The 14688-nt window shown below is 46.8% G+C and overlaps 1 protein-coding gene across 3 annotated transcripts in view; it reads right to left on the bottom strand.

The window, feature by feature from the left end:
* Positions 1 to 14352, bottom strand: part of Lrrc3b (leucine rich repeat containing 3B) — a 77310-nt gene extending 62958 nt beyond the window's left edge. Inside the window, exon 1 of one of the 3 annotated variants that reach the window (NM_001399495.1) lies at positions 14244 to 14352. The gene's annotated coding sequence lies outside the window, so the exon portion shown is untranslated. The other 2 variants (XM_017599839.3, XM_006251719.5) reach the window with 2 other exon arrangements.
* Between the last annotated feature and the right edge of the window lie 336 nt (positions 14353 to 14688).

Genomic DNA, 14688 nt, shown 5'->3' with positions numbered 1-14688 from the left:
TGAAAACATCTCATAACACACATGCTGGTGCCCTAGTACTATAGTTAGATGACCTGAACAGAGAGAAAATATAGTAAACACCATACTTCTGGATGAAGCACATTCCAGGAATGGAGATGAAAACAAAACTAGGGCTGGTGAATCCAGGCCAGATATGGTGGTACACAAATGTAATTCCAGCTCTGTCATCTTTCAGAAAGTTGAGGCAGGAAGATCTTTAATGGAGGCTAGCCTGTGTGAAAGAATGGAGCCCTTCCCCAGAATGTCAACACAACAAAACTCATTTTTCCAAGTTGAGAATCTACATAAAGCAATCGACTTTGAGTCTAAGATGTGGGAGGCCAAATATAGGGTTCCCTGACTTCTGGGAATCCAGTTGCTGCTGCAAAACCATACAGAGGAGTAGGGAATGGAGGGTTGGGGGTCCATGGGCCTGTGATGAAAAGCCCATGACTTGGGGCTCCCAAACTCTGGACAGCCAGGCACCGCTGGGTCATGGGTCATGGAGAGTTGGGAACAATGGAGTTGAATTGAGGAAGATGATGAATTGGGGCCAGGGAATTGGGAACTCTGGCTTAGCTCATTGGTGATTGTTCTTAGATTTGTGGTCGTGGTCTCGGGGCACAAAGGGGCCTTCTGCAGGAAGATTAGATGGTGAGGCTTGATAGTCAAAGGCCTTCTCTCCATGCATCTTCCCACGGCAGTTCTTGATGAAAGAGACAGTATTTGGTTCTAAACTGTTTGTTGATGATTTATCTCAGAAAATGGGTTCATACCACCATCTCAGGGTGGAGCAGAGATCAAAACCCTTTTGCAAGGAGGAATGTCTGAGAAGAGAAGCGTATTGGCCAAACCCACTGGGTTTCTAGATACCTCGTTAGCATGAAGAACTCTGTTCTGCACTACATGACCTTAGTTCACGCTTCCTACGGTAAGAAGTCTAGAATGTGCTTCAGGCCAGGAATCTGGTAAGGAGCAGGAAACCGCCTACTTTCTCAGATACCTGGGTGCTAGGGCTCTGGACCTCCTCGATTTTACCAAGTTTCCTGGCACAGCCCACTATTCCACACTTTGTATCAGTAAACGGGTGGAATGAAGTTTATCATGACTATCTGTGCAGAGGAAAGAGAAGGAAGGAACTGGACATTTAAAGGAAAGTCTCATTAGGAGATGTTCTGGATCTGATGTATACTGGGGAGGTGTTAGAGGGTGGGAAGCAAGCACCAATTTCCTAGTAGCTCAATAAATCAGGAAGGTTTTTCCAGCAAACAATCGACTCTTCTACCTTCAGCAAGAAAAATGAATGCATCCTCCCTGTTCTACCTGAAATGACTTTCCCTCAGCTACTGACCACGGCTTTGTAATGCCCTCCCGGCAGAGAGCAGAGTGAGGCTTCCACAGTAGATACAGTTTCAAGAGATAGAAGCATATGTTGGAAACCTGCATAATAGAACACAATTTTCAATACATCAAAACAGCCCTGACTAAAACCAGCACTGTTGACTTTAGAATTTTTTTTTCCCATTTTAGCATCAAGATGGATAGAGGGAGAAGAGGAGGGAGAGGAAAAAGAAGAGGAAGAGAGAAAGATTCAGTCTACTATTTAATATTGTCTGTATGTTTCTCTATTACTCAACTGGAATGCTGTTACCTAAGCGTGTCAGCCTCCTCTAACCACACACCCACAGCTTCTGAACTCAGTTGCACCTGATGTGATTAAAGAGGAAGCAGACCTTGAGGACGACACCATGTCTATTGCCAAGAAGCAAGCTCCATGGAGTGAACTCCCTGTAGTTTCTGAGTCATTTCTTATAGCAAGGGATAACTCTACAGCTACCATTTTATCAGAAAATCCTACTTGCTGTGGCAGCCCAACCACTCTACGTGGACAGGCCTTGCTGATACCAGGGTTCTAAGTCTTTGGGAAAGGCAGGATCAGATATTTTTATTTTGGTAAGCTCAAGAAGACTAGGATTTGGCAACCCCGCATCCAAACTTGAAAGCTCTCTTTTGAGAAGAGTTAGTTCCAGGAGATCTTGATGAAATCGCTAATGGTTAGACACAGTTGCTCACTGCATGCTGGGTAAATAGGAAAGCATGCTGACTGCATTTATTTTACTATCATTATGTCTCCATGGGGTGAGCCAGTAAGAAAAGCAGAGTTCATTAACATCTTTGGGTGGTGTGTGTGTGTGTGTGTGTGTGTGTGTGTGTGTGTGTACATCCCTAATAAAAATCCAATTTATTTCAATCTACCATTACATAAATTTTTTAACATTGAATGAACTGATCCCAAACTATCCAAGTAGGATATATGGTATTCTCTTCACTACAGTTCACACATTCAATTAGTGCATAGTTATTGAAGATCTACTATAGGTCAGACTGTATGCAGCTTACTCTAGATAGAAAACAGGTACATGACTGTTGGGGATTTAGCTCAGCAGTAGAGCTCTTGCCTAGCAAGCACAAGGCCCTGGGTTTGGCCCTCAGCTCCAAAAAAACCAACCAAACAAACAAAGAAAAAACAAACAAACAAACAAAAAAGAAAACAGGTACCATCGTACTCATCTACAGGCAGATGAGTACCAAAGTTTTTCTCTGGTGACTTCTTTCAGGGTAATATTGAGCCTTGTGGCTTCAACAACAGGATCTCTCTCTCATCTTTCTGGAGAAGGTCCATCAAACACTGAGTATTCCATGGGCTTTGGTTGGGTTATAGTAAATGTCTTTTCCTTGTGTCCTCACATGGTTCTCCTTACATGTGAGAGAGGGAGCAACCTTTTGGTGTCTCTTCTGAAAGGGAAGCCATCTGGATGACCTCCTCTGATTCTACCCATGTCTCAAAGGCTCCATCTCCAAATACCACCACACCAGAGACTTGAATTACGCTGTATACTTAATGCAAGTTTGCTATTCCGTCTCTGTGCCCAACACCTTCAATATTGACAGTACTGAGGAGGCTATGTGTCATATGTCACATGTATCAACTCAGAAGAGGGATGCCTGGGCTCCCCTGGGGATTAGCACTTTACAGTGGTCATAGGGACAGCTGAGGAAGATCTACAAAGACAAAGGATGCTTCAGTCCTTAGAATCCAGATAGCTTAGTCTTTGGGTACCTAGGGGTGACGTTCGGGTCAGCTCCTGAAGCAACAGGGTTAAAAATCTGACAATAGAGCTCTTGTTAGTCAGGTATTCCCAATTCAAGGCTTGCCTGATTCTTTGAAACTGCCTCTGACCAAGTTGAATTGGGCAACACATAAACAAATAAGAATAACAAGAACCAGACATCAGCATGGCTGATGCTATAATAAAGCTGGCTTTCTCACAAAGCGACAATTGCGGATTTCTTTTGACCTAGTGATGTGACATGGGTCAAGTGATGATGGGTGGAATGCGGGTATCTGTCTCCTGACAAAGTCAATGCCAGCACCCACTGAGCTCAGCCCCTCATCCAGGAAAAACTAGACTCCTGCAGGGTTTAATTGTCTCCCTGAAATCTTCCAAGATCAAAACTAGACTGGAATGGAAACGGATCAAGACAGAGGAATGACAAAGCCAAATTCAGGCCGACATCTCTTCGACTGACACTTGGTGTAAATGAGTCCTGAACAGAAAGGAGCTCCTCCCTCACCTCCTGAAAGGAACGGGCTGAACTCTCAGAGGGGCTCAGTGGCACCCGTCACATTCCTGCAGCACAATCAATCAGAGACTCCTGGTTGTATCTCTGGCACAAAGACTTCCAACATGCAAAGTCAGATTCTGCAGAGTGTTATGCGCAGAAGGAAGCAGGAAACACACCTATGGATCTTTTCCCCCACTCACTGTTAGAATTTAGGAGGCATGTGCGGGCATTCGGAAATCCTGGAATGACTGAGATCTTTTGAATATATTCTGGGTCTGTGGCTGTCACTGCACACAGGGACCTGTAGATTATACCAACACTTGTCTGATTTGCACAGGCTCGACTTCCATCATTCAAAGACTTCTCACAGTAAGGGACAGAGAGCAAGAAATATGATAAGCATTTGGCAGAAAAGTGATGATGCTCGGAGCTTACCAGACTCACCTGTGCTGACAGAATCATATTCAAAAGGAGGAATTTCAGTTACATATCTTAGCACCTTTAAACAGGCTTAGAACTTGTACTCCCCTCTGGGGGGCGTGTGGCAGTGGGGATTTGAATACAGCCTGAATGTGTTTTCTCTCTTGCATTTTTTATTGTTTGAACTAACAAAAGGTCTCACTTCTTAGTGGAACACATCCTTAAGCTCAAGATCCCTTTAGCTCAGCTTCCCAAATGCTGAAAATTACAGTCACATCCTGCCATGCAGGCTTTCATGTCCACTTTAGCTGACTGAGTCCACTGCACTGAGGAGCTCACACACAGCCTTGGTTTCTGACTGTGCTTGGGAAAGCTGAGGCCCTGCCCTGGCTGGGTGCAGTCAACAGACAACAGGAGGCAGCAGCTTCAGTCCTGGAACCTCAAAGCCCCAACCAGATTAAATCCTCCTCCCCTAGAACCACAGGCTCTAGAAAAAACCCTCATAGGCTTTCATCTGCTCCCCATTGTGCCTCTGTTAATGAGTTGCCCCATCTGTCTTTCCTGCCAGATGGGCACCCATGGTCATCTTTCGGAGTCTGTCTAACTGCCTCAGGTTCTAGGAAGTCAGTTTTGTTAACCCTGGATCAGGCAACAAGCTTTGCTCAGAGCTCTTGTGCTTGTTTCATCTATTTATCTTTTATTTTATTTCATGCGCACAGGTGAGTGTGTGTGTGTGTGTGTGTGTGTTACACACATGCAGTAACTACTGATGGGGTCCTGAGAAGGAATGGATCCTCCCCAGAACTGAAGTTATGGATAGTTCTGAGCTATAATGTGAGTGCTAAGAACTGACCCCAGGTCAAGTGCAACATATGCTCTAAACCACCTTGAAGAAGCCACTTCTCAACCCAATAATCTCTTTTCACAGGTAATGTTCAGTGCTGAGCGCACAATCAGCTATCAATACCATGCTTTGCTTGGTGTCAATAACAATGTCTTAAGTGTCATTTAGCAGGTGCTAGACACTGAAAAATACATTTTATACACAATTCTCTCAAGTCTCTCAACTGCCTATTTTTATATCCGTTTCACATAGAGAAAACTGAGGCATACTAAAGACGGAGGATATCCGAGTCACTCAGTTGGCTGTTAAGTGGCAGAAGAGGTACTTGGTCGGGTTAGCTCTAGATGGGTAGACATATGTAGACATATGTGTAGATAAATGAAAGTACCGCATTGAGACAACAAGGAGGAAGGAAAGAGCAGCAGCCCTTTGGGAGTGAGGTGGTTAAAATGGAGCAGGGCTGTGGTCTTCTCAGGGAAATTTCATAACTAGATTTCTGGGCAAGTTTCTCCTAAATACTCACCCCACTGACTTTAAAATGCATCATGGAGAAGGAGAAAAGCATGGGAACAACTGTCACTACTAAGCTATGGCTTAGAGGGCCACATGCCAAGGACCATGATCCATGAAGAGACACAGAAGAGCCCGTAAAGGACTGTGAGGCCAGCCTAGAGATGAAACCTTCCTATGTACAACAAGATCTAATCTAATGGTTTTTGTAGAGAGTAACAGAGTTGGACACAAGATATGTTCTCACACAGTCCAATTTCAGGAACTCCCTTGTCCCCCCTACCTCTTGCCTGCGTAGACAATCTACAAAGAATGGTGACCTGTCATACCCTTCCCGTCCTGCTCCTTTGACCGAGCTCTTGTACCTCTGCAGCTTCTACGCCCATCTGCTAAGTCTAGGGTTGCAAAAATGTTCCAGGTTTGTTGGCTGTCAAGAGTACAGGATGTCTGCCCACTGGGGATGGATCTTTGCCTTCGCAAATATGTGAGTGTGAAGCAGCTCACGTGGGAAGTTAGCACACGGGCTATTGTGGAGGTTTTGTCCATTGCTATGCGTTGCAATGCTAAGTACTGGCCCCCAAGGTTTAGTTGCCTCCAGGGGCAAGGAAGTTCTCATATACAACAAGTGATGCTATGTTACCTTGCTCCTTAATTTAAAACTATTGGTTGAATAAAGATGTCTAGAGCCTGTAGCTGGGCAGAAGAAAGGTAGGCAGAGGTTTGGTTCCTGGGATTGGAGTGTGAGACAGGACCATGAGGGATGTGTGTGTGGGGGGGGCAGAGAGGTGAAGAGAGAGAAGATACCATGGGGAAGGTGAATTGTGAGAGCATGGCTAAGAGACAGTCAGAATAAGAACGGCCTAGGCAGAGCATGACAAGTCATAGCTCATGATTAATGGCAGGGAAGTAGACAAAATAGCATAGACGGTAGATATCAGTCCAGCTCTAATGCTGATTAAGGTTAATTATTAATATAAAAGTTGTGTGTCTTTTATCTGGGAATCGAAGGTGAGGGTAGAAACCCATGATTGTGAAGAAATATTACTACAATAAATATAAATACAAAGACACATCCATAACCATTACAGTCCATGCTATTGAGGGCTTTTGAGGATTTGAGTCCCCACCGTCCTCTCACTGAACATTTCACGCAGCCAGCCCAATGCCAGCATGTGATCAGAAAAGTGAACCTGCATCCCCATGAAGAGATGTTGCCACTGCTCTCTAAGCCAGAGGTTTCCTTGAATAACTTGGCTTTCTACTAAGCAGGTTCTGTTTCACCTTTCAGAACAAACAAAACCACGCATCTCAGGGGTAGAGCATTCAGTCATTGTCCCCAATGTAGGCTGAGGAGAGCCATCTGTTTAGGAAACACACCATGACTACAGTCTACTATCCATCCCTTAGCTCGAGAATTCTTCATATCCTGGACTTTTCCCATGGGTCTCTAACCACCTGCCTACCTTCTGGAAGTTTCCTGATAGTTACAATGTGTTTAGGGAAAGGAAGCAAGCTTTTCAAAACAAGTGACAGGTTTGCTACAAGGGAAACATGCTGGAGAGGAAGTTAACACTGCTAAAAGGCAGTGTAGTCTCACTTCAAGGCAAACTGGCCAATGCCACGGGGGATTCTATCCAAAAGGGCTGAGGCTCGGAGCCAAAGTGGCTGCTGCCAGTGCTCACCCCAGCACCAGCACAGGTGATTTGGGGGCAGCTGCTCCCAGAAGCTCTTTTTCCCAGTCCTTAGTACAGTATCCCATAGCCTGGCAGTGACCCAGATAGAAGGCATTCTTTTAGATAACAGACTTCTTCATTTTCCAACTTCTTAAAGACTATGAATAAGAAAGAAAAAAATCAATTCCTTGGTGTGGAGAAGTGAAAATTGGTCTAAGAGTGGTTTGCTAGCTAAAGCATCTATGAGGCCTCTGTATCACAACTCACTAAAGCTCACCTCAACTTAAACCTGACAGCCTGAAGAAAGAAGCACAGTCCTCATTTTCCAAGGATTCCTCACAAACAGAGTGGTCACCCAGGTCCAATTTTCTTAGGTGGCTATAGACTTGCAAGACATCCATCAACAAAAGCCCTGTGGCTAGCCCATGTGCTTTAATACACACAAGTCACATTTTTTGTTTGTTAACTTTCCATCACACTGTACCATTTCATCCTCATCCCAATGCAGAGCCCATGGCTACCAGCAAAGCTAGGGTCCTGTCCCCAGCACAGGTAAGGAGTGTTCTCCAAAGTGCACTTATCTCACAGCAGCGCCTACACTCACTGCTACCTGGAAATGGCAGCACCTTGTCCAACCACAGAGGCTACGTCAATGCGCACATTCCATAGGAACCACAGACGAGAGCAAGCCTGGCGGGAGGGGAATCTCATGTATAATCTCGTTCACACATGCAATACATTGAAAAGTATTATTCCAGGGCCCCACGGCTTTGTCTGATCTGCCAAGGCCACTGTGGCACAAATGGCTGTAAGAGGCCAGGGCTGGGACACAGGAGGGGTAGTATTGAGTTGTTCTAACATGTGAGAAAGAGACATGGCCCTCTGAGAGGATGTAGACACGTAGGGGCTTCTTAGCTCACCTTTCTCTAATGTTCGTCACAACTTCACTAGGTGTCACCCTCTTGCTCTAAGACTCCCTCCTTTGCCTGGTTTCAGTTGCCTGTGCTCTCTTTGCATCTCTCTCCAACCTGCCTTATCACCCTCCGTAGAGTGTACACAGAAGCCTTGACCACAGACAGAGTCCATTACTATATTTAGGGACAATATTCATTTTACTGACTGCTGATATAAGGTATCTCTGAGACTCAGTTGGAAGAACCGATAGGCCATCCCAATAAATGCCTGGACACTAGTCCTATCAGGAAGATGAAAGCTTAACTTGTGAGATGGATGGAAACCATCCTGCTGGCTAATCCCCACCACTGGTCTGATGTAGGGCATTCCAGAGGCCTGACCAGGACCTTCGTCCTGCCCAAATTCCCAGACAAATATATTGCATAGTCACTGTGGGCAGGGAACCTTGGAGGCAGGCTTGGAGAAAAGCTGGTCCTCTAAGTCAGAAGTGAGGTTAGAAGCCTTAGTGAGAGCCACGGAGAAGTCTCACAATGTTAGCTTTAAATAAACACAGAGTGCACTGTCCTGCTGCCCTGCCTCTGTCTATAGACATGTCCTGTGAAAGTTTCTCCCAGTAACATCGTGGAAAAAATACCTATTCGATTGATAGCCCAAGGAAGAAAGGCAGGGAAGGAAAGAGGGAACTGAGAGAGGGAGGGAGAGAGGGAGGGAGGGAGGGAGGGAGGGAGGGAGAGAGAGGGAGGGAATAAGTAGAAATGAAAGAAAAACAGGATGTTAGCCTATATTTGGACACACCAGGCACTATCAAGTTTGCCCTATGATATTACAAATAGTTTGAGAAAGATTTTAATGATATTTGTTTTCCTTCTTTCCCAATAAAAGACACTAAAACACTTTTTAAAAGCTGCCTAAAAGAGTAGTGATATTTGCAAGGGGGAAAGTATCAATATAAAATGTAGTTTAAAAGTTTAGATTGGAATGAAATGATAAATGTTGTAACCTTTCCAAATCTGCTTATCCCTCTAAGACGAAAATCCATTCTTATGACACTGGTTCTCTTTCCAGAATATATTCATTTGTTCATGAAGAATCCTAAGGGTGTTTCTATTAATTTACCACTTTGGGGAAATATCACTAACCCAAGAAAAGTCTTCCTGTGACTTCACTGTCACAGGAAATGATCTTGTCCCATGCTGAGCTGAGATGTATCAATAGCTAAGATTTTGTAAAGAGTATTCAAAGGTTGATGGACATCTCCAATCTAAAAGCCTGATCCATCCTGCATTCTCAGAAACAATGTTCAGAGTCATAACATGCAGATAAAATAGGGTGCTAACATTTAGTCAAATAGAAAACTCAAATGGAGACATGTTGTAAGATAGGATACAATGGTTACAATGTATTTAAGGAGACAATAGAATTTGTGAGGAGAAAGCTTCTTTGGCTCTATTTTGATCTTTTCATATCGTTTGTTTCATTTATGAAATTCTCTCAAACTTTTCTCTATTTTTCTCTTTTTCTTTCCTTTTTTTTTCTCTTGACAAGTTTTTTTGTTTCTTTGTAGCTCTGGCTGTCCTGGAGCTTCCTTTGTAGACCTGACTGGCCCTGAACTCAGAGATTCACCTCCCTCTGCCTCCCAGTGCACCACCTCCACCCACCTTTAGAATCTGTTTTGACTTCTCTTGCTATTAAAAATCTAAGCTGAATGCTCTGGAATTTAATTACTTATTTTTAAATATCAACTTAAAATGAAAATGTATAATCACACATAAACATATACTGTCAACGTGGTCTAAAAGAGGTCTTCGTTTTATGTCTTGTGATTACTCTCCCAGTTGCTTAGTTTTTCTCTTGTCTACATTTGTAAACTTAACGTTTATAGGATTGAAAATGTGCTTGGAGAATTGTGACAGCATCCTGCTAGCCACTTGATAGGATACCACATAGGTACCCATTGAGGAAGGAGTAGACCGCAGGATGAGAGATGCCAGCTACCTTCCGTCTACTCTGAAATGGGTAGAATGGGGGACAAATATGTCCACCCAGCTTCTGTGGCTCAAAACAGAGACAGAGCATTTCTTGTCATGTTGTCACAATGGATGTCAAGGGCACATCTTATTCTCCTATTTCTTTTTTTTTTTTTTTTTTTTTTTGGTTCTTTTTTTCGGAGCTGGGGACCGAACCCAGGGCCTTGCGTTTCCTAGGCAAGCGCTCTACCACTGAGCTAAATCCCCAACCCCTTATTCTCCTATTTCGTATCTGCTGTGTCTTAACCAAACCATTTTGGAGACACACCGATTGCTTATGGTCGTCCCTGAAGAATGTGGCAGGTGTATGGATTTTCCTGTTTTCATAAAATTATGATTCACTTTGATGAACTCTCTAGAATGTGAGTGCAGCCCTTGGGACCCTAGGACCCTGGGATTTTCTAGGCAGACACAGAGAACCAGCAGGTGGAGGTGGATGGATGAAAAGGATGAGCATGTGTAGTCTCTGATATGTTGCTTGCTTCTGAAGTTTCTGTCAGCCAGAGCTTCTCCAGCAGGCCTTACCTTCTTCCCCTCCACCAGCCACTACCCAGAAACTCTTTGCTGGTATGAAGCCAAATTGGGGGTGACATAAGAGCCACAAGGTGGGTACCCAAGTTCACTTGTAATCCCTGCCATCCTGGTGGGGCTGAGAAATGGACTTTTGCCATTCTGCAGATGGATTTTTTTCCTTACTCTGTCTTCAAGAGGATGTCATCCTAGAACTATGGCCTCAGAACAAAGAAATAAACTATCCCCAACACCCAGAATCCCACTCTGCAAAACTTCTTAGTGGGCCACAGAGTCCCCAGTGGCTGGGAAGTGCTCTCTGTGGAAGGAGCTCAATGAGTTGAGAGTATTTAAGCCCTAGGCACATCACCACACTCGGAGTTATGTCGGTGCTGAAGTCCAATGCGGTGGATATCCGGGAGAAGTCCACCAATGCATTTGGCGGAGTAAATAAGGCCTCTCTCCTTATAGTCTGCATTTTCTCAACTTCTGCAAATGACTGTGAACAGGATAAAACTATTCAAACTTGATAAGACCTTTCAGAAATGGCTGGTAATTCATTTAATCTTGCCTAGAATCACTTGTATATAATCAAAGTTCGCTGGACCCAGGCATCAAAGGTATTGGGTCCCACATTACTTATCTACTATCTCACTATGGAGTGGTACTCAGCGTCAATTGGCCTCCTCAGGAGGGGCAGTGGGCTCTGCCTTCCCAGCCAGTGCTTATGTCCTCATTTATCCTCCAGAAGGACGTTCTCCTGAGTAATATTCTTGCTACCCCAAATGGCTTTTGGGCACAAATCAGATCACACACAGATCTTCAGCTCTGTCTCTCCATGAATTAAAACAAACAAATAAACATAAAAGCTGCTAACAGGTTGGAAGGAAAAGCTCCACAATGTCTGGTTTCTCGGACGGCGTTGCGGTGTGCTCCACAAGACTCTGACTCTGAAAACATACGACATCGGTCTCCATACACTAGATTCTACTGGCATGTGCCCCTGGGCTTCGACTAAAGCAGAAGGGGCCTCATCGTGCATGGCTTCCCTGTGGACAGTCTTTCCTACAAAATCTGCTTGTGGGTTTGGGGCACTACGAGCACTGCTGGCTGGGTGAAAAAGGACAAACTGATTCTCCATGAATTTTTTTTGTTTCCAGTTATACAATCATATAAGATTACTTCACCTAGCTTTCAAGGTTATTGTGTGAATTAAAAGTAACACAAGCACCTACAACACCCATGATAACATCTGGCCCTGCATGCAGAACCAACCCGACCAATGTTAGGAGGCACTGCTATCATTCCAGTCTCCCCCACAAGGTCCAACCACTGGTCCAAACAACTCCGAGAGGCTTTGAAGCCTTCTCTCAAATTCCCACAAGATTCCACCCCATTTCCTCAAAAAGGGGGAGATCACAAATCTGGATGAGAAGCTTTCAGAAACCTGTCAGAGTGGTTGAAGTCTGGGGTCCTACCTCAGATATCCAGGTATATCAGAAGAAGCTGCGTGCTGTCACCAGCCAGGTCTGGCTGAAGAAGGCATGGCCACACTTTGTGCCTCATAAATGCATCAGAAGCTTGTGTGGAGGGAATCCCCATTCTTGGTCCTAGGGCTCTGTACAGCTCTCTGTTCTGAAGCAGGAAGCTAGCTGCCTCACGTATGCCTGGGTATGGGAGTGACCATGATACTCTCTTCTAGAAGGCTCTGACCAAATAGCCAAAATGACTCCAATTCTGCTTTTCTCTAGATAGAACAGGATAGGGGAGGCAATCCCAGGGCAACCTAGGGAAGGTTGTTCTATTAAAAGCCAAAATATGAGAAGTTCATGCAAGGAGAACCTGGGAGCTGTCCACAGCCCTACACCAGCATAGCCTCCAAATGCTTCCCCACTGGACTAGGTAGGGACTAGAGATTAGGCAGGACTCTTAATCAGAAGCGTCCCTGGAGATGGGGTGAGGAGGGCTATGTGTCTCTTCTCTCATACATGGTGATGTGTTCTCCACCAGGGAAGGGGGATGGGGTTTAGAGATAAAGAAAGAGTGAGGACACCCTTCTTTTGCAATGCCTACACTAGGCCTCTTTCCACAAGTGGTCTTGAAGGCCAGATGACTGGGGTGCAAAGATGACTGCTGCGTCCGCCAAACCATCAGAAACAACCAGAACGATACATATGGGGGTGGGGGTGGGGCTGCAAAGTGGATAAACCCACCTCCGATTCCGGATACCAGGTCGAGAAGCTGGGTCTTCTCTTACTTGGAGGAGCTGTGCACACCCCTTCTGCATTTCTCCACACACCCTCCAGCTTTAAGCTAAGGATCTTTCCTAACCCAGCTAAGGGCTCCCCCACTCCTTCCTTTGCTCCGCCCAGGTACAAACCTTGAAGCATTCAGGGGAAGGTGTCTCCCAGAGCAGCCTCCGCCCTGGATTCTCCTCTGGATTGTTGGGACCCCAGCCTATCTGCTGACAGCTGGGGATTCCCCTTAGTTTCCTACACATATACCCCCCCTCCAGGGATCAGATCAAGAGTCCCCTTCCCATTCCGGAATGTGGAAACATCCTGGACGCCCTAGTGCTGTCATAGAAGGTGGGCACAGATCTACCGACCCCGGTGGTGGAGATGAAGGGGTGTAGAAGCAAGCAGGTGCCGGAAAGAAGAGGGGCTGTGGTCCTCTTGGAGCCAGGGACAGCGTCCTCGGTTCATGTTCTGAACATTCAGTCACCGCCCAAGATGCCAACGCATTCAGAATATAGCTGAGAGGTTTGTTTGTTCCTGGGAAGGGAGTCCTTTCTACCCTAGGCAGAAGCAGCCAGCCTTCCGAAATACCCCGGGGCAGGAATTCCAGCGCTGCTTGCCACCTCCGGACCTCCCAGGTACCTAGCCCCTCCCCCTGTATTTACACATCCAGGCCAGCGCCCCCAACCTCTACCCGGACTTCAATCTCTTCTCTAAATCCTCTTCAGTGGCCACGCTGAGGTGCCCCTTCGCCCACATTTGCAGAGCTTTTCCGCCCCCCTCATCCTTGGGCAGATCTCATCCTCCGCTGCCTCCCGCATCCTCAAGAGGGATCTTTTCCTCCCAGAACCACTTACTTCACCCACCCAGATCAGCACTTGCATTTCCCACAGCATATAACCGCAACCGAAAGCCACTCCGAGGGTTTTTATTATCGACTTAGGGGTGGCGGGCTCGAGCGGTCTGACACCCACCGCTCTTGATGAAGACCCTGGGTGACAGCAGCATTCCCTTAAGTCCCACCTCTCCTGGTTCGCCCTCTCTGCCCCTACCCAACTGCGACAGGCAGGAGAAGCACTACTAGATCCCAAGCCTCTGGATCCGGAACTGCAGGGAGCAAAAAGTCGAACTGCAAGAACCCAGTGAGAGAAATGGGCAGATGCGTTAAAGCTAGGGGAGCTGGGGGAAGGGCGCACGCAAGAACTGAACAGACACCGCACCAGGTGAGAACCACGCAGGGAGGGTCACAAAAGTTTGCAGACTGCTGCAAGGCACCTGGTTGCACAAGAGCGAAAAGGGTCGACTTCCCTTCTCCAGGCAGGGTCTCTCCAAAGATCTGTGTCAAACGGACCTGGAGGTTTGGACCAACACGGCTCAGAACTGCGGTGACCGTTCTCTGCTTCCCAGAGAGATGGCCTAAGCACCCTGACTGGGAGCTGATCCCGCGCTCTGCGTAAAGCAACAGGCGGCTGTACCTTACCTTGCGCCAGTCCTGGATTGGGATGGCTGCTCCATCCTCGTGGCGCAGGGAGGAGGCGTTTGGTGCGTATGCCTAGGGGTGTGCGCGCTGCCGGGGCTGCAGCGGCCGCCAGCTCCAGCAGACTGCAAACTGGGCTATCCACCCTGACCCGGCCCGCCGGCCGGGCTCCGCTCCGGAGCGACCGCCGCGGCGGCGTGGATGCGCTGTGGCCAGGGCGCAGGACGCAGGCGGTGCGTGGCGCGGCTGGCGTCTTTGCGCGCCGCCACCGAGCGAGGGTGCGGCCCCGGGCTGCCGTGTGGGGCACGACTTGGCTTTCACTGCTGCGGCGGCCGCTGCAGACCCTGTGCGGGGTGCGGGAGCCTCGCTGGAGGAGGAGACAAAGATGCGAGGGAGGCAGAAAGCCACTCGCCAACAAGCAGGCGGCTCAGTCACTAGAGGGGACTCG

This window comes from Rattus norvegicus, chromosome 15 (genome assembly GCF_036323735.1).
Source record: "Rattus norvegicus strain BN/NHsdMcwi chromosome 15, GRCr8, whole genome shotgun sequence".
NCBI lineage: Eukaryota > Metazoa > Chordata > Mammalia > Rodentia > Muridae > Rattus > Rattus norvegicus.
The sequence above is the reverse complement of the archived record's forward strand: the minus strand, read 5'-3'. Positions and strand labels throughout refer to the sequence as shown.